Source organism: Dermacentor silvarum, chromosome 5 (assembly GCF_013339745.2).
Source record: "Dermacentor silvarum isolate Dsil-2018 chromosome 5, BIME_Dsil_1.4, whole genome shotgun sequence".
Lineage (NCBI taxonomy): Eukaryota > Metazoa > Arthropoda > Arachnida > Ixodida > Ixodidae > Dermacentor > Dermacentor silvarum.
In genome coordinates, this window is record NC_051158.1 from 93,021,557 (window position 1) to 93,043,015 (window position 21,459).

The following is a 21,459-nucleotide window of genomic DNA, read 5'->3' on the forward strand; positions in this document are numbered from 1 at the left end:
CGCAGGCACGCGCGCGGTATGCAAAGAAACCGCGCGCGCAGAGAGCCGGTCGAACTGGAGGAAGCGGATGACCACCCCCGCGGGACCGTTCGCGTGAGCCCTTCTGTGCACAACAGCCGCCGCCGAACAACCCCCCCTCTCCCTCTCTCGGACCGCGCCCTCCCCCCCCTGCAGTGTTGGCGGTATGCAAGCCCGCCAGGCATGGATCAGTGAAAGCGCTTCTCTACTGTGCACTCTGATTTTCCCTTTCACGCAATCCACTTCGCCGGCCGTTAATGGTGCTCGCCGTGCGTGCTCTTCGCCACACAGGGATTAGTTTAGTTCTGCGCCATTATTTGCTCAGGGATTGACCCAGATTGCCCGACGCGCTTAGGACGTTGAAAAAAAAGAAAGAAAAGGACTGAGAGCTCCGGATTTCTATGTAGTGCAGTTCATGAAGCGCGCCGTGGTCACTCTCTCCCTCTTTCGCTCTCTCTATTCCCCCTTCACCTCCCTGGTAGGGTAGCAAACCGGACGCTCGCCTGGTTGACCTCCTTACCTTTGTTTTCATTGCCTTCTCTATCTTTTCGTTTTCATAGAGTGCTTCGCACGTCCTCCTCAATGGAACGTTTTTTTTTCTTCTTCTTCTTTCGGCTCAAAATATCCGAAGCGGTATAGTTGCGCTATCGTGGGAACTCAGCGCCAAGCGGATCGCTCTCTGGAGCGATGTGCCTTGCACAGGTGATCGCGGTCTCGAGTGTATTAAGCCAACCAGACTCAGCTCGCCGGCACAAAAGAGGCGCCCCACTTTCTTCGTTGAAACCGAGCGAAAGCACTGTATTATAACGAACTCGCATTCAGTTGTACGCCTTGAAAGGGGTATACGAGCGAGGGCAGCTGCATTGCGCGTGTTCTTTCTATGGGAGACGCTTTTAGACGATCTCCGCCTCCCTTTCACCCCGTATATGGATGCACGATTGGGCGTCCTGCTGTGCGTTGCCAGTATAAAACTCGACGCTGCCGGGATGCGACTATACGGGGGACGATGGCGCGAAATATGAGGACAGCAGGGGCGACGGGTGACCGCGTGACTTCGTTTATACGTGTTATATGTGGCGCCGCGGCGTTATACTGACGGCATTTGTCGAAACCGCTTGCATTCTTCGAGGCCAAGGAAAACGCGGAGTGCGGTGTCGAGTCACCGTCTCGAACTTGTGGCGAGTCTCGTCTTTCGCGGTCCTCATTCGAGAACCTCGAAGGTAATGGGGCCGAAAAGACAGAATTGGGCATGTGCGGTGATCGTCGGTTCGGTTGGCTTTGGCGACGCGCTGCCTCTTCTTTCTTTCTTTCTTTCTTTCTACAAGAAAAGATCCCAGACACCTGATGAGAGGAGAGTTTGAGGTCAGACGATAAGCTAACGCCTTGACATTGGCCTTCCCGCTCCGTGCCTATTGTGGCGGGAGTTCCGAGCCCGTGAATGAAGGCCTCCCCGTATTGTTGGCGCAGCTGCGTCGTCCCTGCGAATGCCAACGTGCGGGCGCAGCATCGGCCGTATATATTTGAGGAGGAGGAGGTAGCGGGAGGGCGTTCTGCTTTGCGTGTATAGGATGTCCCCGGGCGCTATAAATTTTCGCGCGGATCGCGCATTCGCCTATATTGTCACAGCCCCATCTTTCTCCAGCAGGAAAGCAGAGACCCTGCAGTGGTTCTCTATGTGTGGAGCAGTCTGAAGTAGAATCGAAGAATGTCATTCAATAAAGAGAAGGAACAGAAATGAAGATGGTGGCGCACTGTGTAATACTAAATTGAGGTAATTATCCCTGGGAAACCGTTGTGGTCCACCTGGTAGCGTTTGGTTTGGGAAAGCGCGGCACTTGACGCGCTTGACGCAGCTCCGAAGGAGGGTGACGTCGTCGCCGATGAGATGATTCCGCGAATTGAGAGTCAGTCAATGTGCATCCTTCTTTTATTTGATAGTTTGCCCGGCGGGCATTAATCGGACGGTGTGTCATCGGGTATTAATCGGACCTGTAGCACGCGCACGCACGCATACAAAAATATTTTTTGAAGCGAGTATTTCTTTGCGAACCTTCTCGGACTTTCCTGACAGTGGCTGCTTGGTGCTGCTTCTGTCTTCCCGAAAAAAAAAAATCCAAGGTGTCCTTAGCTATCGCCTGAGAGACGCGAACGCGAAAGCCTTGTAAAGCCTATTGTAGTTCACCTAAATCCGCCCTAATTCACCTTAATCCACCTTACTGCACCCTAACCCACCTTAAGTCCTCTTTCATACACCTTAATCCACTTGAATTCACCCTAATCCACCTTAATCCAATCACTAATAGATCATTACTAAACTTTACTAATCATTAATCTCTCAGACACGGCTGGACACGGCTTTGGTTCGCTTCTGGCCTTCCTTGGGTCACGTGACTTTCTGTACCTCACAACGCGACCTTGAAACATAGAGATCTAAGAGCGTGCCTTACACAAACGATATTGAATTACGTGCGCGATAGTTGGATTGATCCCCGATCCCCCAGAACAGAAACCAATGCTCTATAACTATTACACCACGTTCGCATGTGTGCTTCTATCGTGCGAAAGCTTGTGAGATGTCGGCGCGTGTGTATGCACAATGCGACACAAGGGTGCGCTAGAGTATGTGCGAAAGGGATGCGTTTTGACACCTTGTAACGTGGATGATGTGGTTTGGGTGAGGGCCTTAATCCGCACAATCTTGCACTGACATTGCAGTAACACAGAGACTATGCACACAGTTTTCAGTCCGCTTAGTATACATTCAAACAATGCTTCACTGTATATGTAGACTCCAACAAGGTGCGTTGAATCTGTGGCATTTTTTTTTCTTCAAGGAAGTCTGGCAGGGATCCATGGTGGGCACGATAAATCCACAGACGGGGGTCGACGGGGGTTGGATTAGATGTATAGCCCCACTTTGAACAGGATATATCGACCGCTTGACGAGCGCATTGTACAACGTCAATGCGCGCGTCGCGCGCAGGTGCAAGCAGCGACAGACGACGCGATCGTCCCAGTTCTGTCATCCGCGGTGCTGTCACTGCCACTTTCTGCCACTCGGCTTCGTTGTCCAAAACACGTTTCTCTCGCGTTCCGCGCCCGTCTCGAGTGCCTTGACTCTCTCGGCGTGTTCGGGGATCGAGCCTCCGTTCGCGGGAGGACAATCTGCACCGAAGCGCCTTGCGAAGACTCGGATGTGTTTATCTTATTTTATTTCATTTTAGTTCAGCGCGCGCGTGTAACCCATTGAGCTGAAGGGTAAACTGGCTGGCTATGTCACTGGGCGCCGTCGCGCGCATAGACGCACTGAGCGGACTTGAGAACTAGGCTATGGGCTGCGGATGATGGGCTGACAGATGAGCACGTACGAGCTTCGAATATGATTCGGTCGCTGCACAACCGTGCCTGCAGACACCAACCTTCTATGTAACGGCGTCTCGGAGTTGCGATCCTATAGCGGTTCCGAAAGTGAACCTCGTTCGGCTGGCCTCGCGCGATTGGTCAGAATGGCGCTTTCGTCAGCGACAAGGCTATTCTTACCACTCACGCGAGGCCACGCGAATGGTTCGCTTTCCGAACAGTTGTAAGATCGCGCACCCAGAACGACACTACAATGTGGCTGTAGATGCGACCGAAAGGTTTGTTTTGGCCGCACCGCTGACGTCACCGGTGAACGAGTTTTCAGAAGGACCAAAAGCAAAGCGGGGATGCGAAATGGCGAAGGTTATACTGATTGCTCTGATTCGGTTTGCCGATGACAAACTATAGTGAAGGAAAGGCAGGTGAGGGAGATCACGTAGGATGTAATCGCGCACGTTAAATACACAGGGGGCGCTGTAGTTCCCGCCCGGATATATGCAAATAGAGAGATAGGCAAGAGAGTGTGTGTGTAGAGAGAGAGAGAGGAAAGACAGGGAGGTTAAGCAGAAGCGATGTTATAGACTGCGATAGATGTACACATAATACCTGATTAGCTCAAGCAGGCTAGGTGACTTATAGCCTGACGTCAGGAGACAGAAGACACTCAGATTGGTAGACACTAGTTTGGATACGCGGGATGGCGTACACGGGTATGGTGGGAACGTATAGACATAGCCGACGCGGCTCTAAGTGTAGTATCTGTTCTTATCAGCTTAATATACGATACGGATTGTATTTAGAGCCAAGATATTAAACTAATTTGTGCAAGTTCGCGGAGTGCTTGAAGCCTGCTTCACCTCCACCGCGCGTCGGCCTGGTATTGCAATATATTCGGGATTTTTGGTCCACGGACATCGATCCGCTGGAAACTAGCCATATACAGCTTCGCTGTAATAGCATGATCGCATCATCAGTTCGCACATCGGTTCCGCGTTCTTCCAAGGGATGCCTGTGAGAGCAAAAAAAAAAAAAAAAAGAAGTGTGTTCTTAGAACAGTACGCTTGTCCTGCATCGTTTTCTTGTTGCCGTTACAACTACCTCTTAATATTTTTTTTCTTTTTTTTTGTACCCGTGTCCGTATCAAAATAAAATCCTCGACTTCTTCCGCGAGTTGCATGTTATCGTTTTCGGAGGACGCTCGGCACATCGTGTGTATAGGTGAACCGAAAGTTAACCGCGCGGACGTACGTACGTGACCGTGGGAGCTTAACATTGCGCTCACGACCGCGCGACTTCACATAGATAGGCCTCGATATCTCCGCGTGGCGTGTGTATACATAGGAAGTAGTCTCTCGCGTAAACGCTTTCGCCGACGGTCCTAAGAATAACACTGGGAAGAACGATCGGGGGGATTTTTGAGGTGAGTCGACCGATTAAAAAACAGAAAGAAGGAAGAGCCGACCTCGGACGAACCGAACCACAAGCGTCAGCCTTTTTGTGAAACTTCGAGAGGATAATGGTTATCGTCCGCGGCTGATGTTTCTTCTTCTTCTTTTTCCTTTTCTCTTTTTTTCCAATTCCTTTTACTTTTACTTCCTGATAGACTCCCCACAGGCGCCTCCTTTTTCTGCCGTCCAAAAATACGCAGCGTCGTCTCTCTCGCTTTCACTTTCGGAAACTAGACACGCCATTTGTAGCGCATCAATCACTCGAATCCGCGCCTTTCGAAGTGATTCCGTCGTCTACCTGTTCGCGTTGAGGTTCGCAGCACAATGCTCTTCACTGTACTTCCCTGTGAGGCCGCCGAAGAAAGGCCGGTATGTGACGGCGCCACTTCCCCGGTTGCTCGGCGGGCGTCACATCGCTGACCCACCCAAAGCCGCACGCTTGGAAATGTGCCTCGTAAAATGTGCGTTCGCAGTGTGTGACGGCTATCAGCTGTCCTGCCCTTGCTGCTTTGCGTATGCCTTGTTGTGGTTTACAAATAATGGAAGGAAGAAAAATGTAGAAGCCTTTTGCTCTGTTCAGAACTCGTGAATACAAAAGCTGTGGCTTCTGTATTCACTTATTCTATATTAATTTAACTTTACGGACTGTGCGGAATCCGCGAAAGCGTTGAATTTCCGAGCACTTCGTGACCGTAATATATATATATATATATATATATATATATATATATATATATATATATAATGTTGTTCTTGGGACCTCGCGGTCCGTAAACTTTTCGCGTCGACTGTATACCTATAGCCCCGCATGTACACATTAGGCCTCCTCTCAGGCTACCCGATTCGCCGTTACGCGGCTGAATATCGCATTCTGCAGTTATCGATGCTTCCGTCCAAAACACTACATCTGCGACGACCGTGACCAGCTGCCGAAATATGTCCGTAGTCCGACCAACAGCCGACGTACATACGTACTTTTGAGTTTTAACAACGAACGGCTGTGTACTATCATCGTAAATTGAAACGCGAACAAGAAATAGCTGACCAGAACGCGTACCTACACTATTCTTTGCTGTTACTTTATTTTAGTCTTTGTGACCTGTCATCTTGTTCTTTTTTTCTTCTTCACGCTTTTCTTCCCTTCTTCCTATCTTCACAGCCTCCTATGCATGTCACCTACTTCCTGAAGGGTAGATAGGCGTTGTGCCCCTTCCGCTGGCAGCCTGCTCCTTAAGCTGTTTTTCCTTTTTCGATTGTGTGCATGTTTTCAAACCAAATAATGATGTCATAATAACAATTCAAAATGTTAGCCTGTTTAGGACTTATTTCCGTCTTCACTGTCGTGTGAAGAGCCCTTCGCGCTCAGCTCGTAACCGGGTTACTCGACCTACTGCGAAGCGCGCCAACAAAAGCAGAGAGAAACGGTCTCCCACCTCCTGTCACACGCAAACACAATCACGCGGCTATAGCGCCCGCAATGGACGCTTCCGGTCGTGTTCTGTCCCGCGAAAGCGCAGATCTGCCGCTGCACGCAGAAGGCCCGCAGTCGGGCATGCGTGAGAGGGTGAAAAAGAAAGAGAAAAGAAAGACGATCCGGCACCGTTCACTTCTTCTTTCTGTTCCTTCCTCCTCTCCGTTCACCTTCCGCCGAGGGGCGTTAGTTTTTTTCTCACGCGCGCCTCTCTCTCTGCCTACAACACCGGCCCGCAACAATCTCGAGCGCGGGGGTCCCACCCCGGATGCGGCTTGCATGCTAACGCGAAGCAGGGAAGTGGCTTCGTGTGTGTGTGCGCGTCAGGAACCGCGTACGCGCGGCAAAGGATTACCTGCGTTGTAACTGTCTAGCTTCCTCCGCAATATCGTTTGTGTGAGCGCTCGCTTTCCCCGCTCCTATTCTTTCCGTCGTCGTCGTAGTATAGCGTCTTCCGCGGCTCGAGGTTGGCGTCAACTCGGGCGTGCATGCGTTGTGTTGTCTTGTGTGCCGGATCGCTGGCCTCCGTCGCGACGGTGGTTTCGTGGGTCGTTTTCCGGCCGAGATTTGGGGGGAAAGTGGAGCCTGGTGGGGGGGAGCGGGGGGGGGGGGGGGGTTGGCGACGACGGCGTGATCGTCCCATTCGGGGACGTGCCGACGATGGCGACGGAGCAAAGGGGCTCCTGCGGGGGGGCTTCGGCAGAAGCGGTACCGCTCCATGGAGTGCCCGACCACACGGGGCTCACCGTACGCGTCTGTCCCTGGTCTCGCGGCAGGAGACGCGCGGGTGGCGCAAATGTCTGCCCCACGGGCAGATGTTTATTGGCAGATATGAGCGTACGCGCCGGAAGTGGCGAGCTGTACGCAGGCATCACCTGGCCGGCGTGTAAACTTCCGGCACGGCGTGCTGAAACAAGTTGGTTTCGTAGCTTTGTTTACGCTGAAGAAGTGTGTATACATGCAAACATTGTGTGTTTCTCAATGTGACAACAATCTACTACTTCGGTTATTGACAAATTAAACAGAAACAAAGTTGGATAACGAAGTTCGGAATAAACATTCCTCAAACCTGCGGGGTTTCGCTGAGGGTGATCTAACGGCACTGTGCCACGCGCAATGACACGCGCGCACTTTTTTGGCTGGTCGCCCTTCGTGACACGCGTACGGACTCGTAAAGCCCCTCCATATATCTTCCTGAGACCCTAACACAACCATGTCAAACAATCGCTCTTCAAGGTGGTTTTTATTGCCTACTGATATGTTATGAACCTGAAAAACAATGTTTGAAATTTAAGTGCGTGAACATCTCCTCATCTCCTCATGTTTGCTACAGTAAAAGCTGCTTTTCATTGTTTAAACGCAGAGCTGAAGATGGAACTACGTCTAGTACTCTGCCATGTTGCTAGCGCGTCCGGTATTTTCGCGCAATCTCAGTGATCTCGAAACACACCTCAAGTTTGCTTTCGGCCGTCTGGGACAACACAGAGGTCTAGATGAATTGAGTGCCGAATTTCTCGAAAGCGGATGCCAAGAATGTGAGTGAACCACTTCTTTACAGTTGCACACGCATCGTACTTTATACGCAGAATGAATATTTTGCGTAATCACTTGCGAGTGAATATATATATAAAAAATGTAGAAGGCAATGTGCAATATATTGTACAAGGGGTACTTGGAGGATATAGGCTTTCGCCGATCGGGGGTTAGCGCGTAGCTGGAGGGGCTTTGCGGACTCGGAGACGCGTATTGCGCGTGCTACGCGTGTGGTCTGGCCTTTAATAGGCCTCGTCGGAACTATAATAAGGTGTAGTCGGCTGGCCTACGACGGAGATTACCAGAAGAAGGCTTCGTCCTATATAGTGGACATGCAAATAGGGTGTTGATGACACAGTTTATGCGGGATGCTCTAAGTGGCGGTGGCGTTGCGGCCTAAGATTCAAGAGGGAAAACTGGACACCCCTTGACCACGTAATTAATTAATTAATTTGATTTCAAAAGATTCTACTCGTTAAGCCTGCATTTTAGAAATTTCACAGCACTACAACTTGCTAACTTAATTGTCACGTAGACAGGCTTTTTAAACCAGCGTGAGCGCGCGCAGCTTGCAATGTATTGTGGCGTGAAAGTTGCTATACCTTCGTTGCAGGTGATGATGATGCCTCTGTCAATGGCACAAACCCACTGTGGGGGATAGGCCACGAACCGGGTCGTAATATGATTGAAAATTAAAAAAAACATTAATTAAGAAATAAATAAGCAATAAAAAACCATGAATTGTAGATTAGAAATGAAGCGATAATAAAAGAAATAAAGAAGTCTATACTATATATAAGTTAGGCAGCCTTGCCTAGATAGGAATAGTAATATGAACTGATGGCGTATACGCGATTAGAGCTGTTCGAACGGTGACCGCTAATAGCATAGGTGGAAGTGTAATGAGGAGAAGCGAACTTAACAAGGAAAAGAAGAAACATCTGTATGCAATCGCGTCCGTGGCCCGTGCAACGCAGCCGCCCAAACTTGTCTGTGCCCCGAGGAAGTATTTATTTCTTCCTATCACGGTTTTAGTGTTCCGTAAGCACTTTTGCCCCCATCCATAGTGAACCGGTCTCAGTTGGCGCAAGCGCGTGGTCTGGCCGGCATGGGGTGACTCTCACTTTTCGGCAACTTCGTGCCACGCGCGGCGATATTTCCCGGATGCTGAACACCCCACGGGGGTGCAAGGCGGATGTGCCTGCTAAAAAAAAAAGTCAACAACCTTCACTTTCATCTGCTGCCCTGCGCTGGGCGCGTAAGGTCCATTACCTTGCCAGCCAACTATGCTCCTATAGCGAACTGCCTCGCTGCTCGTACTCGGTAATGCGAAGCTGAGAAAAGTGTTAGAGAGAGGGGGTTCGGAGGCGTTGTCGTGACCTCGGCGTGGCGCGTGCCAGCTTCAATACCGCGAGACGCTATATATACGCAGAAGGAAGAGTTCGAAATGGGACAGATTGTGCGTGCTGTGGCGTTTTCGCTGTAGGCGCTGCGGCCTCCCGAAGGGCTTGTGTTTATCGATCGTAGGATTGTGTAATGTAGACGGATGCTGTTCAACATACAGGAACGGGTCCCTTAGTGAAAACACACGTACTGCGGTAGGTAGGACCTTTCGTTATCATGCACGTAACCGGAAAATCAAGCAGCAGCAAACTTCTTTTCCAATCAGTCAAACATAGTTTATTTTGAAACACAGAAAAGGAGTACAGAGTACCTGGAATTGAGAAATGTATACTAGAGGTACATCTGTCGCTTTCTGATAGTTCAGTGTAGCGTGTCATGATTAGAACAATTGAAAAGGAATAATGAATGGCTAAAAGAGTAACTGTATCATTCGCGGCAGAGATACAGATAGAAAAAAAAAGAAGAAAAAAAAGAGGGCACACTGCAGAGTGTAGTCACGTGAGTGGCGCGAGTGGGTAAGGTGATTGGAATGGGTCGGGAGTCGGGAAATAGCCAATGCACGGACCGGAAGTGTTCTTCTTCGTTCTGGTACTTCGTTTCCCTCACTGTTCTACTTGTGCCGTGCACAGTCGCGTGCCGAAATGCAGCGGGGCCAGCGGTCCTCGGGTGGTTTCACCGCGGCCGCGCTCTGTCGATAGAGTGAAGTGCATGCCACTGTACGTATGTGTACTCCTGACGCCTGCGGGTAAAAGTACGTTCCGCTTCAGCCGCCTTTGCCCGTTGGCGGCGCTGGCAAGCACTCCCGGGGCTAATAATCTCCACATCTCTCCCTTGCAAATAGCCAGCAGAAATGGACAGGAGATGAGCCCAATCGCGATTGGCTATACCTTCCGCATCTTGCGCAAAGGAGCCAGTCGAGATCGATAAGTTCGATGCTGGCCGGGCTCGATCGAAAGTGCCCCGTGTAACTCGGGTATTACAATAGGCCAGGCATTGTTCAGAGCTCCCGCATAGTGGTAAAGCATGGCTGACACTCCATACAGTTTGTATAGTGAAGGTGTCTCCGAGCGAAAGTGATGGTAGGAGGTGGTAACGGACACGCGCTCGGGCCTTTGGGGACAGTCGCGGCACCGAAAGTCGGTCTACCGCAAACGCTGGCGTCACCGCTTCGCCCCCCCCCCCCCCCCCCCCAATTTTTTCTTCCCTTTTTCTCTCGCTTACGGCGCGCGTCATTGTGTGCGCGGCCGCTCAGGCTACGCAACGCCGTGGTCTCGGGCAGCTAGCGTCCAGCAGCAGATATACGGTCGCTTTTAACGCCCATACGTTGCCGCACGCAATGCCCGTCGCGCCTGGTCGCAGCGCGACACCTCCCTCTCCCTCACTCCCCACCCCTTATGTTTTTTTGCAGCCTCCCGCGCGGCTTCACTCGTCCATTGTCTTCGTCTCATTGAGCGACGCTGTCTCGGTGCGGGCCGTTCTCGTAATCGTCCCGACGGCGCGCCCAGATAGCGCGTGGGAATCGAGAAGGGGGAAAAAGAAAGAAAGAAAGAGAGAAAGAAAGAGAAGCCTCAAAAACACTACACTCGATTCCCCCTGTGTTTGTGCTCCGCGAGTCGGATATTATTCCCCCGTTCCTTGGACGCACATTTCGATTGCGAAACGGGGAGGCAAACGACGCCCAGGTTTCACGGTTCAACGCACCCTGGGTGTTGCAGGTTTCGCGAAGGAGGCGGCTGCTCGGTTATGTGTTTTATTTTTTATTTATTTTTTTTTGCCGCGCGCAGGAACCTACACGCCTCTATCGGCCGCTTCGCGCGCTGATGTTTAGCGCAAGTTTCCGGAAACTCGTGGAACCGCTAAAAGCGCATTGTCTAATCGTTGTCCCGCACCGTACGGGCACGGACGAAGCGGTGACCGACTGTGTGGCATGGTGACTGAGCCTGCACGCTCCTGTCACTGAGACCTCGTGACCGAGGTCAGTCTAGTGCTTAGCGCGAGGTCGTGGGTTCGCTTCCTGGGCGCGGCGGCTTTATTTCGATGGGAGTATTCCTGTGCTCTCTCTCTCTCGTGGTCACTAGGAGTTTTTCATCGGCGTCCGTTCGTCCGTTCACCTGCAAGGCCGGAATTTTCGCGTGTATCCGAGCGGCAGCGACAACTGCGTAATTGAATAGGGGTCGACACGGATGTTCGCCTCCGAGGAAACTCAAACACAAACCCCTTTTCCAGCATTTCTACCATACCAACAGCGGCGCGCTCGGATAGGTTAGTTGCGAAATTCATATCCAGATCGCGCTCGCATCCTCGGCAGGTCAAATTGGGACTTCGCCTGCCTAATGCGTTTTGGACACGCGCGCGCGTTGGACCAGTAGGAAACAATTAATAAAATAATAAAAAAGGGCCTTCACGTTTTAATATAAGACGACTTATATTGCCCCTGGAAAAATGTCATCCCAGCAATGCATTTGTGTTTAAAAGTGAAGCCGTCTTTAAGGTGATCGGTGTAAGCTTGGTCTTTGTAAGCTGGCTTTCCCACGTTCTGTGTTGCAGTGAAGTCTACTCAAAGAAAAACGCGATGCGAACGGGGCCCGATAACACTATCGCGTTCCACTCTTAAAGACGATGCTTAAGCGTTCTCCAACGTTTTTTTTTTCGCGACCGCGGCGCGACAGAAACGTGACTTCGGCCGTGACGTCACGTTGACACAGCGATACCATTGGCTGGAAGGAGGTCCTTTGACGGGGAAAAGCCGCATTTCTCTTGACTTGTATCGGACTATAGGCCGTTCGCCTAGCGCAAGTGCCTTATTGAACTAAATGAATATTTAAAAGTAAATTGGGTCAGAAAAATTCGTAATGTACGACTTACACACAAGCTGCATACATGAATAGCTTCGGATTGTTATTCGAACATACGAGAAAACATAAATCTGTTACGCGGAAACTGAAAGACAAACCCCTTTTCCAGCTGCCGTTAGAGTTCTGTCTGAATGTCCGTGGCCGCGGCCCGTAGGCACAGCATGTATTCTCATTTGTTGGCTCTCCGCCTAGCGCAAGTGCGTTATAGAAGTAATTGAATTTCCCCAAGTAAAATGCGTCAGGAAATTCGTAAAGTACGACTTAAACGCAACCTACAGACGTGATAGCATCGGATTGTAATTCAAATATACGCGAATTCTGTTACGCGGAAACTCAAACACAAACCCCTTTTGCAGCTGTCGTTTTTTTTTTTTGGGGGGGGGGGGGTGAGCACGGCACGAAAGATCCCGACCAACTAGAGGCTAACAGCTTCACTGTAAAATTTATCACCGCGGGAAGATCTTACAGTGGTTCCGTAATCTCACAGGGCGTAGGACCGCACATTGAAGCGCAGCACGTGTGTCTGGTGAAATCGACAGTATGTGTTAAACGTGTCATCAAGCAATATCTCACGGCCTTCAGGGCGTTCGTAAAGTCCTTCGTTCGACCGTTATCTCACCGGAAGCGCTTATGAATGGCTTCTATAGCTCCACTTAGAGTTACTGTATATGCTCCCTGCGGATAGGTCCGCCGTCTTGCCCGCCGACGCATCCGTGTTAAGCAGAAAAGCCACTCCTCGTGATTGCAGGATACGGCGCGGCTCAGCTGCCGAGTGTGCTTGCTGCTTCATTCCCCGAAGGCCAGGTGGCGCGGCGGGCGGCAGTGCAGGCCATTGAAACTCCATGGTGCAGACGCAGCCGTGAAGTTGGCTTTCCCTGAAAAGGATGCTTTTTGCGCATGTGACCAGATTTGGCGAATAGGCGCGCGAGCGGCGCGTCAATCAGATGCTCAACTCTGCTGCAGGTAGTGTGAATCGAAACCACTACGTCACGCAGCCAAGGCGGGCGCTGTGGTTCAAATGGGCACAATCGTACCCCTGCTCTTCGGGGGTGACACGCTTGGGAAAGGACCTTGCGCGCCAAATTACCGTCTAAACTTCGTGTGGGCCAGACAAATTGGACCAGAGCGCGCATTGAGCGAGATGTGTGTGTGTGTGTGTGTGTTTTTTTTCCCACAGCGAACTATTTGAGTGTCACAACCGTTCTCGTGTGGCGGCGTGGACCGTATCGGAGGAAAATTCTGATCTGGGCGAGCTGTAAGGGCGAATCAGTCTATGAGCACAAGACTTAGCAGGAGGACGAGAAACGACTATAACGTTGAGTGCTGTCTTCCAGCTGTCTTTTCATTTGCGAACATATGTTACACATACGTTGTCTTGTCTGGAGAACATACAGAAAGAAACTCATCGATACAAAAAAATTTAAATTGGTGACGATTTAGCGGTAAACGTGAGAGAAATGCGTTAGCATTAGGTCGCACCTCTTTGAGATTCTGCATTCACGATTTAACCGCGTTTACTACATTGCCAAGTGTTGGCCAGTAGCTCACTGGACACACGCAATACCTCTTCGATCAGCCAAGTGCAATTTACCGTTGTACGGAGCAAACCACAGTCAACTGCACTATATATATATATATAATATATATATATATATATGTCACGAGTCAACGCGAACAACAGACCACACGTTGAACAAGACGGCGGAACAGCTTAAGAATCACCAGCACAAAGACATCTTCTTCGTCTTTGAATACCCTGTTCTACTACTCAGTCAGTTAATGCACATACTGTCATCGTCGTTTAAACGTCTAGAGTATGCGTCAATATATATATATATATATCTATCTATATATATATTGCCACCAGCAGTAGTGGGTACAGCGCTAAGAGGCAGGCACGGACCAGAGGAAAGAAGCACGCGCACTTCTTTCTCCTTCTCCGCGCCTGCCTCTTAGCGCTGTACCCAGTACTGCTGGTGGCAATATAAATATGCACGCGCACGCAAGCGCTCTTCGAAACTCTCCCATGCCCTCTCTACCTCTGCCACGTGACCGGTTCCCCACGTTTCTCACTCATACACTTTTCCCCCTACTTTGACACTCCTAATGCTAACGCATTAAACCTAATGCGTGTCGTAGCACGTCACAAGGACATAAATGGCATGGCACCACCCCTCGCGAGACCGTGACAGGAAGTTCAACTCTGTATCTCTTAATTGTATCGACGCCGAACTTGCACAACTAATCACCTAGACGCGCATTCTCTGCTGCTTCCAATATCTCCCGAGTAGGTATTGGTTGGAACTTCAGGTATCCGCAAACACATATTCGACGAGGAAAGGACGGCGAACGCCAACCCCGGGGAAGATGCGAAGAAAACTTCGCTTTAAAACTGCCCGCCATCGCCGGCACTAGAGAATAGACATCCTCGCCTGCGGTAAGTGAGTTTTTCTTGGCAAGGAAATACTGTCATCGTTCCGAGAGTAGCATCGCAAGTGCAAACGGAACTCGTACGGCATTTATTAGGAACAAAGCTTCGCAGTTGAAAAAGAAATTCGTCCTGCTCCGTGGCTAGAACCCAGGACCAACGTTGGCCTTACCGGGGTGATCGTTCTGCCATCTGAGCTAACCAGGAGGCTGTAGCAGATCGCAGAGTGATATCATCGACACTGTCGACCGCGTCTACTCTCAGGTGGATGGCAGTGTTCCCCTTTCAACGATACTTCCCTCAGCTTGCTGATTTCCCCGGAACTAATTTGTTGCGAACGGCAATCGAACCCGCCACCTCGTGCTGGCCAGCAGAACGCCATGGCCTTCGAGATTTGCGCGCGCCGGTTGCTTAGCCAGCGCGCGCAAATCTCAGAGCCCATGAGGCCGCTAAGGAACCGCGGCGGATAAGGAATTGCAGGATGCCCATTCCGGGCACCGACCAGCGACATTCGACGGAACGAAGCAAAACGTTGAATTGCAACGAGGTTTTAATTGCAACTGACTGCCGGCGCGTAACTAGGCCAAGGCCTTCGTCAGACCGGTGTTCGTAGAAAACGTTCTGCTCTTTATTGTTGTATGTTTTTTTTTTTTTTTTTTTTCTGCGGCGCAAGTTGCTTTCTTTGGGCGCAACGAAGTGATGCGGGGGTGTCTGTGCATTCCGTCTCGGCAGCTCGCATATGCATGGCTTGCAGGAGGAGAGGGGCGTCGGCGGCAGAAAAGCCCCCACTCCTCCTCCTCCTTACTCGCGTCTCTTGGAGCCGAGGTGACGCCGCCCGTGTTTGTGCGTGCGCGACCCCGACACAGGGCGGAGAGTGAAAAGAGCCGCGAAAGGTGACGTCGCACTGCACGCCGCCGAGAAAATTGCGTGCACTACACGGACCGCGTGCGGAGGTACGGGGCGCAAGGCCCACCTGCAGTGAGTGGGTTGGACGGTTGGACTGTAGAATCGAGCGATGCTGTTAGGTAGGAAAAGCGCGTGAGTTGAGAGAGAGAGAGAGAGAGAGAGAGAGAGAAACCGACTGCTCGCTGCCCGTCGTACCGAAACACATTAGCCCCCTCCTCTACTTCGCATTTAAGAGTAGTGCCGACAACCGCACCGGACAGTGTGCAAATGCAGTCGCATCCGATGGATCGAGTGGTTTTGACGCCGATGCGTCTCCCGCTTACGGCGCCGTTGTCGTATGCTGTCGCACATATGTCGTGCGGTGCCTTTGTCGTAGCTCGGTTCAGTGCCCCTGTACCCGCATGCGGATGGATGGATGCTATGAGCGTCCCCTTTGAAATGGGGTGGTGGTTTGCGCCACTGTAAGCTCTTCTTATTATCTTGCCTAATCTATATTTTCGAGAAAACACCCGGATACAAAGAATTCCCAACACCAAACTTTGTGAACCGCCTCGGTTGTTTGTGGTCTCCCTACGTTTCTGCCACCACACCTCCAATCGCCTCTTACTAATCTCTAGGGAGCCAGGAGGCGCCTCGCGGCGGCGTCTTGTCGGTAGCCAAACCTTCCAGCTTGCCTGCGTGTTTTTTTTTTTGCCGTACGGATTTACTCAAGTGAACGTAGAAGGCCCTGCATCACCGCGAAGCTGGGGCACGGTAGTAAGATAGAGGAATACTTTAAGGAGATCCGGTAATAAGGCACAAAGACAAACATGCTGTGAGAACAATCCGTGAACCGTCGTATGTTTAACGGAAGACTCCGGTCGGACAGCGCATTGCGCTTCTGTTTCTCCAAAGCTTGGCAGAGAATGCCACCGAAGTACTTCTCGGTTTTTAGTGTTTATAAGTGCCGGATCGTGGCTACTGCACCGAATTAAAGGAAGGCAGGTAGCGGGGGGGATCGCGCGAGCGCGCAGTGCAGCACCAGGGAGGCAGCGCGTGAGGGCAGGGCTTCCAAAAGCCGCCCCCCTCCTCCTCCTGTCTCTTCTTGCATAGCGGGCAGTGCAGTGACCCCCCAGGGGGTTCGGGGGAGCGGAGGAGGCATTGAAGCAGCAGGCACAGCAGGCAGACAGCCATCTGGCGACAGCGACTAAGCCTAACCAGGAGGATGGATGGACCATCAAAATGCGGGGAGAGGGAACGAAGGGAGAGTTGGTAGGGGGGGAGGGGGGGGGGAGGCACCGATGGTTGTGAATACGAGGCAGCTTGGGCACTTTTGGCCGTCTGGCGCACATCTCGCCACGGTCGTCGGAGCCCAGGCATCCGCTCTGGAACACCGAACGCAGCCCGCATCACGTGAAACGATTTTTGCTTTCGATTTCGCTCACGTGACCTCGCACGTGCGCCACTTACGCGAAAGGGCTGCCGACACCTCCGCGTGCACGGTTTCGCAAGGTGCGTCTGTATACGTGCTAAGCGAGCGTGCCAGGAATATCGTTGCCGTTGCCTTCTGACGAATTTTCTGAGTTTTCAACAGGTTTCAACACTTCTGGCAGCCACGTTTACAGATTACAGTCCTTAACACGTGATATACCGACTGTACTAAACAAATATAAGCACACAGCTACGCTTATAGTCTGTCATGTAGTCCGTGTTCATCCCCCCCCCCTTTCTTTTTTTTTTTTTAACTAGTTCAAGAACAAGCATGAGATACATGGTTTTTGCGAACTGTGTCTCAGTTGTGACCATATTTAGAAGAAACTACCGCACTTACTGCATTGCGGCTTGCTCTGTAGCTTTAGGACACATTTATCTAGTTCCTAGACGTAGAAAAATAATTTTGAATTTTTACTTTTTGGATAATTTGCCTTTGAAAATTGCCAAATATCGCAATCTTCTGTTGTAAACAGCCCGGCAACTACATGCTCAAGGAAGCTAAGTTTTGGATAAAGTAGAGTTCAAGGAATTTACATTTAGGACGCAATATTTCATTCATGTAACTTAATTAGTTTTCCTAATAATGCGGCCGAAATTAAGCAGTATTTGGAATTCTGGTTTTATTTTTGCCCATTTTTGCGGGAAGGTACTAAAGCTACGAAGCTGCGGTTTAAAACTAATAAAGGTACATGAATGAAATTTTGCGTCCTAAATGGAAAGTCCATGAACTCTACTTTATCCAAAATTTAGCTTCCTTAGGTGGCGTTCACCGTACTCAGCACAGCGGAGCGTGGCCTCCGCAATTAGCTCTGAAAATGTTTCTGAAGTTGATCGCGGAGGCTGCAATTACGACGCGCTGTACGCGCTGATTTGACTCGGTGACGATTCAGTTACGTGCTTTGTCTTGCGCGTTGTATTAGTGTGTCAGTTACGTGCTTCGTCTTTCGCGTTGTGCTAGCGTGTGCAGCGTAGTGCAGCTTCCATATGCACGACGGTTGCTCATGGTCATCGACGTTGGTAGTCGTGATGGAGGAGACGTGCCACCAGGCGTCAGCGTGGGTGCATCAACGCCTAAGGGCGCTTTAGCCACAAAACACCAATAGACATTATATATCAATGTGCAATAAACATTACACTACTTCGTCTGAAGTGTGTCATCTTTTTTCTCTCCCCCCCCCCCCCTTTTTTTTATGCCTGCGTGCGATGTGTAATGCTTGTTTTGTATAAGGCCTTTCATGAAAGCGTTGCGTATTAAAGCCGCCTTCTGTGTGTTTATGTCACGTGAGTGCTACTGCCATGTAAGGGACCCTGGGCCTCCGTCAAGCTGCTGCGACAGCTTTTTGCCCAGGGGTCCCTCCAGTTCCTTTTGTTTCTGGTAAATAAAATTGATTGATTGATTGATGTTTCCGACGCGTCGCCCGACCGACCAGACGGTTTCGACGCACTTGTGTTTGCCACTCTACGTGTGCGATGGGCTTCTTTGCTTACGCAGCCAGTTGAGCTTTTATCATAGCGTTACCGTTTGGTGCCTCAAGTGCGAGCTGCTCAGCGCATGGTCAGGTAGCACCGTGGTGCAGGAGCGTTAATGGTAACGACGGTCGCTCGATGACGGAGCATTATTAATTAAGCGCGGCTCTCGAAACACATTGGGGTGTAGGAAGAAGCCGCGCAATTGTGGTCTGAGAACGGAAAGATACCTGTTGACAACGAATTTAAAACATGCATTTGTGCTTGATGCTGTGGTAGAGTGCGCTTTTAAGGCAGGGATATAGTAAGGTAGTCAGATAAACAAACGGGAGCGCTTATAGCAACTGACGTTTATTGAAACACTCCGTGTTCACGTATGTATAATATACGTAACCGTAAAGTTACGCGACCCGTCCTATCTATCTTACTGACGGAAGTTGCGAAGCAAATTTCTTTTTCCGTCAACAAAACGCATGGTGGGCTGACACATTTGGCCCCTTTGCTTGTGATGACTCTCGCGTCTATAATTTCACGCGTGCTTTCATCTGTATGGTAGCCGATTATGCTGCAGTTTGAAAACAGCGGTGAGCAACCGCAGTAATTTCAATGTACTGACAGGAGCCCATCTCTGTAAAGTGCAGCGTTTTGTTTGTGCTCTCTTGTTCACACAGTGAGCCGTCTGGCCGATGTTTCCGCCACATGAATGTGACGTGCTTGACTTCGCGCGCGCGCAAAAAAAAAAAAAGAAAAAAAAAAGAAAGTGAAGTGACACAGCGATACTTTCTCCTGCGTATGAGCACTCGTTTCCTCTCTTCTTTTTTCTTCGGTAATATGTGTTAATAGGGTGAAATTTGGCGTCGCTGTCAATGCCAATACTGATTGTAGTACAGTGAATGCGCGCCGATCGTGTCTAGCAGCTTAATGAGATGCTCGCGTTGTCACGCGTTCGAGCGCGCGCGGCATCTTGCACGTCGTGGCGGCCCCTTCATCCGGGGCTGCTGCGAGGGTTGCGAGATGGCTTCGGGAAATTCCCCCTCACGGAAGCCACGCGTCGTCAGTGCACCGCGGTCTCTGTGGCTCGCGCTGGCTCGGGCGGCGGCTCTCCAAGGACGTATTAATTGGGAACGGCCGGGTGGTGAAGCCGGCGCGCAGGAGCCGAGCGCCGCTCGCTATGGATAGTTCATAGTGGGGTATTACTACTACTACTACTACTACTACTACTATTGCTACTACTACTACTACTACTCCTCCTCCTCCTCCTCCTCCTCCTCCTCCTCCTCCTCCTCCTCCTCCTCCTCCGCCTCCTACTACTACTACTACTACTGCTACTACTACTGCTACTACTATTGCTACTGCTACTACTACTACTATTGTTACTGTTACTGCTACTACTGCTACTACTACTAGTACAACTGCTACTACTCCTACTACTGCTACTACTCGAGACTACTACAAAAAAAAGGTTACTACTACTACTACTAAAGACTACTACTACGTTTACTACTGATCCGAATACTACTATTGCTACTGCTACTACTGCTACTACTACTACAGCTGCTACTACTACTACTACTACTACTACTACTACTACTACTACTACTACTACTACTACTACTACTGCTACTACTACTACTACTACTATTGCTACTGCTACTACTGCTACTACTACTACAGCTGCTACTCCTCCTCCTCCTCCTACTACTACTACTACTGCTACTACTATTGCTACTGCTACTACTACTACTACTACTACTACTATTGCTACTGCTACTACTGCTACTACTACTACTACTACTGCGACTACTACTACTACTGCTACTACTACTGCTACTACTACTACTACTACTACTACTACTACTACTACTACTACTACTACTACTACTACTACTACTACTAATAGTAATCAATCAATCAACCAACCAATCATTTATTTATCGTGCCCAGGAACAACCATAAGGTCTAAATATAATGAATATCAGTAAAACAAAACGCCATCTTACAATATGCGCATCAGAAGGCATAAAGTCGGCAAGCAGAAACGAGATGGCCACATGTACAGAAAACGTAATTAAAGCTTATAAAAACAACAAAATGAAGTTTAAATAACACAGAAACTCTCTGAATATCAGTACAAGAAACAAAAACGAGAAAAAAACAATGATCATCATATAATAATAATAATAATAATAATAATAATAATAATAATAATAATAATAATAATAATGCCATTCGATATATAGGGAAGTACATTAATAAATGACACGACGATATACGGATGGCGTATGAGAGCAGCCGCAAGCAGAAGTTGATGAGAATAGGGAGCAGTTGCGCAGTATTTGCCGCGTGAGACTGTACCTCTATAGCCGTCTACTAATTTCTCAAATCCCGCTACAGTCAAACAGTGCTGAAGAAATCTGCGCACCTGCTGGTCTCGGATTTTGTGGCGGCCTCGCGTGTATGTAATTTGGAGCGCACTATTGTACTGCATAAAGACAAGGAGGCAGGATGACACACGAAAGACACAAGCACGGTGCTGTGCGCCTTCTTGCGTCCTCGTCTGTATGCGCTATACCCTAGGATGACATGCCAACAAGCCCTGAATTGCAAACAGTGTTGTATGTGTTTGTAACTCTGTGTACGCGTATACCTATACGTAGGGACTTAGTGTGGCGCAACTTGTCCGCGACGTTTATCTCTGCATGTTTGTGTGTACGCAAATTGGGACTGTATATGCTCTAGATTTTTCCAACTTGTGACGTTGTTTCTCCTTAACTATCGATATATTCTTTGTATTACTGTTACTAATCTGTTAAAAAGTGTAGCCGTCACCATCACAGGGTGACTACGTCACCTTCTTAGTAGAAGGAAAATCTTTCGAAGCAGGTCATGTAACTATATATAATTGCTGCTTCTTATGCCAGAAGGAGCAGGCTCTTTCGTTTCTCCTGCGCATCGCTGCCGCATAACCGAGCGCCGTTACAGTGGTCGAGTCGACGGAGTGTTTGCATCGTATAGAGGCAGCGTATAGCAGCGTCTCAATAGTGACGCAGCTTATATAACGCGATGCCTTGCTGCGGCACATTGCGTTAGAACCGT

The 21,459-nt window shown here is 49.9% G+C and overlaps 1 protein-coding gene and 1 non-coding gene across 4 annotated transcripts in view; both read left to right on the top strand.

Annotated features, from left to right (window-relative positions):
- LOC119453610 (rab11 family-interacting protein 4A) overlaps positions 1 to 21,459 on the top strand; it is a 256,371-nt gene that overhangs the window by 79,945 nt on the left and 154,967 nt on the right. The gene's annotated exons all lie outside the window — the stretch shown is intronic.
- Positions 4,110 to 4,292, top strand: LOC119454663 (U2 spliceosomal RNA). The gene has a single exon (XR_005192605.1). It is a non-coding gene; the product is annotated as a U2 spliceosomal RNA (small nuclear RNA).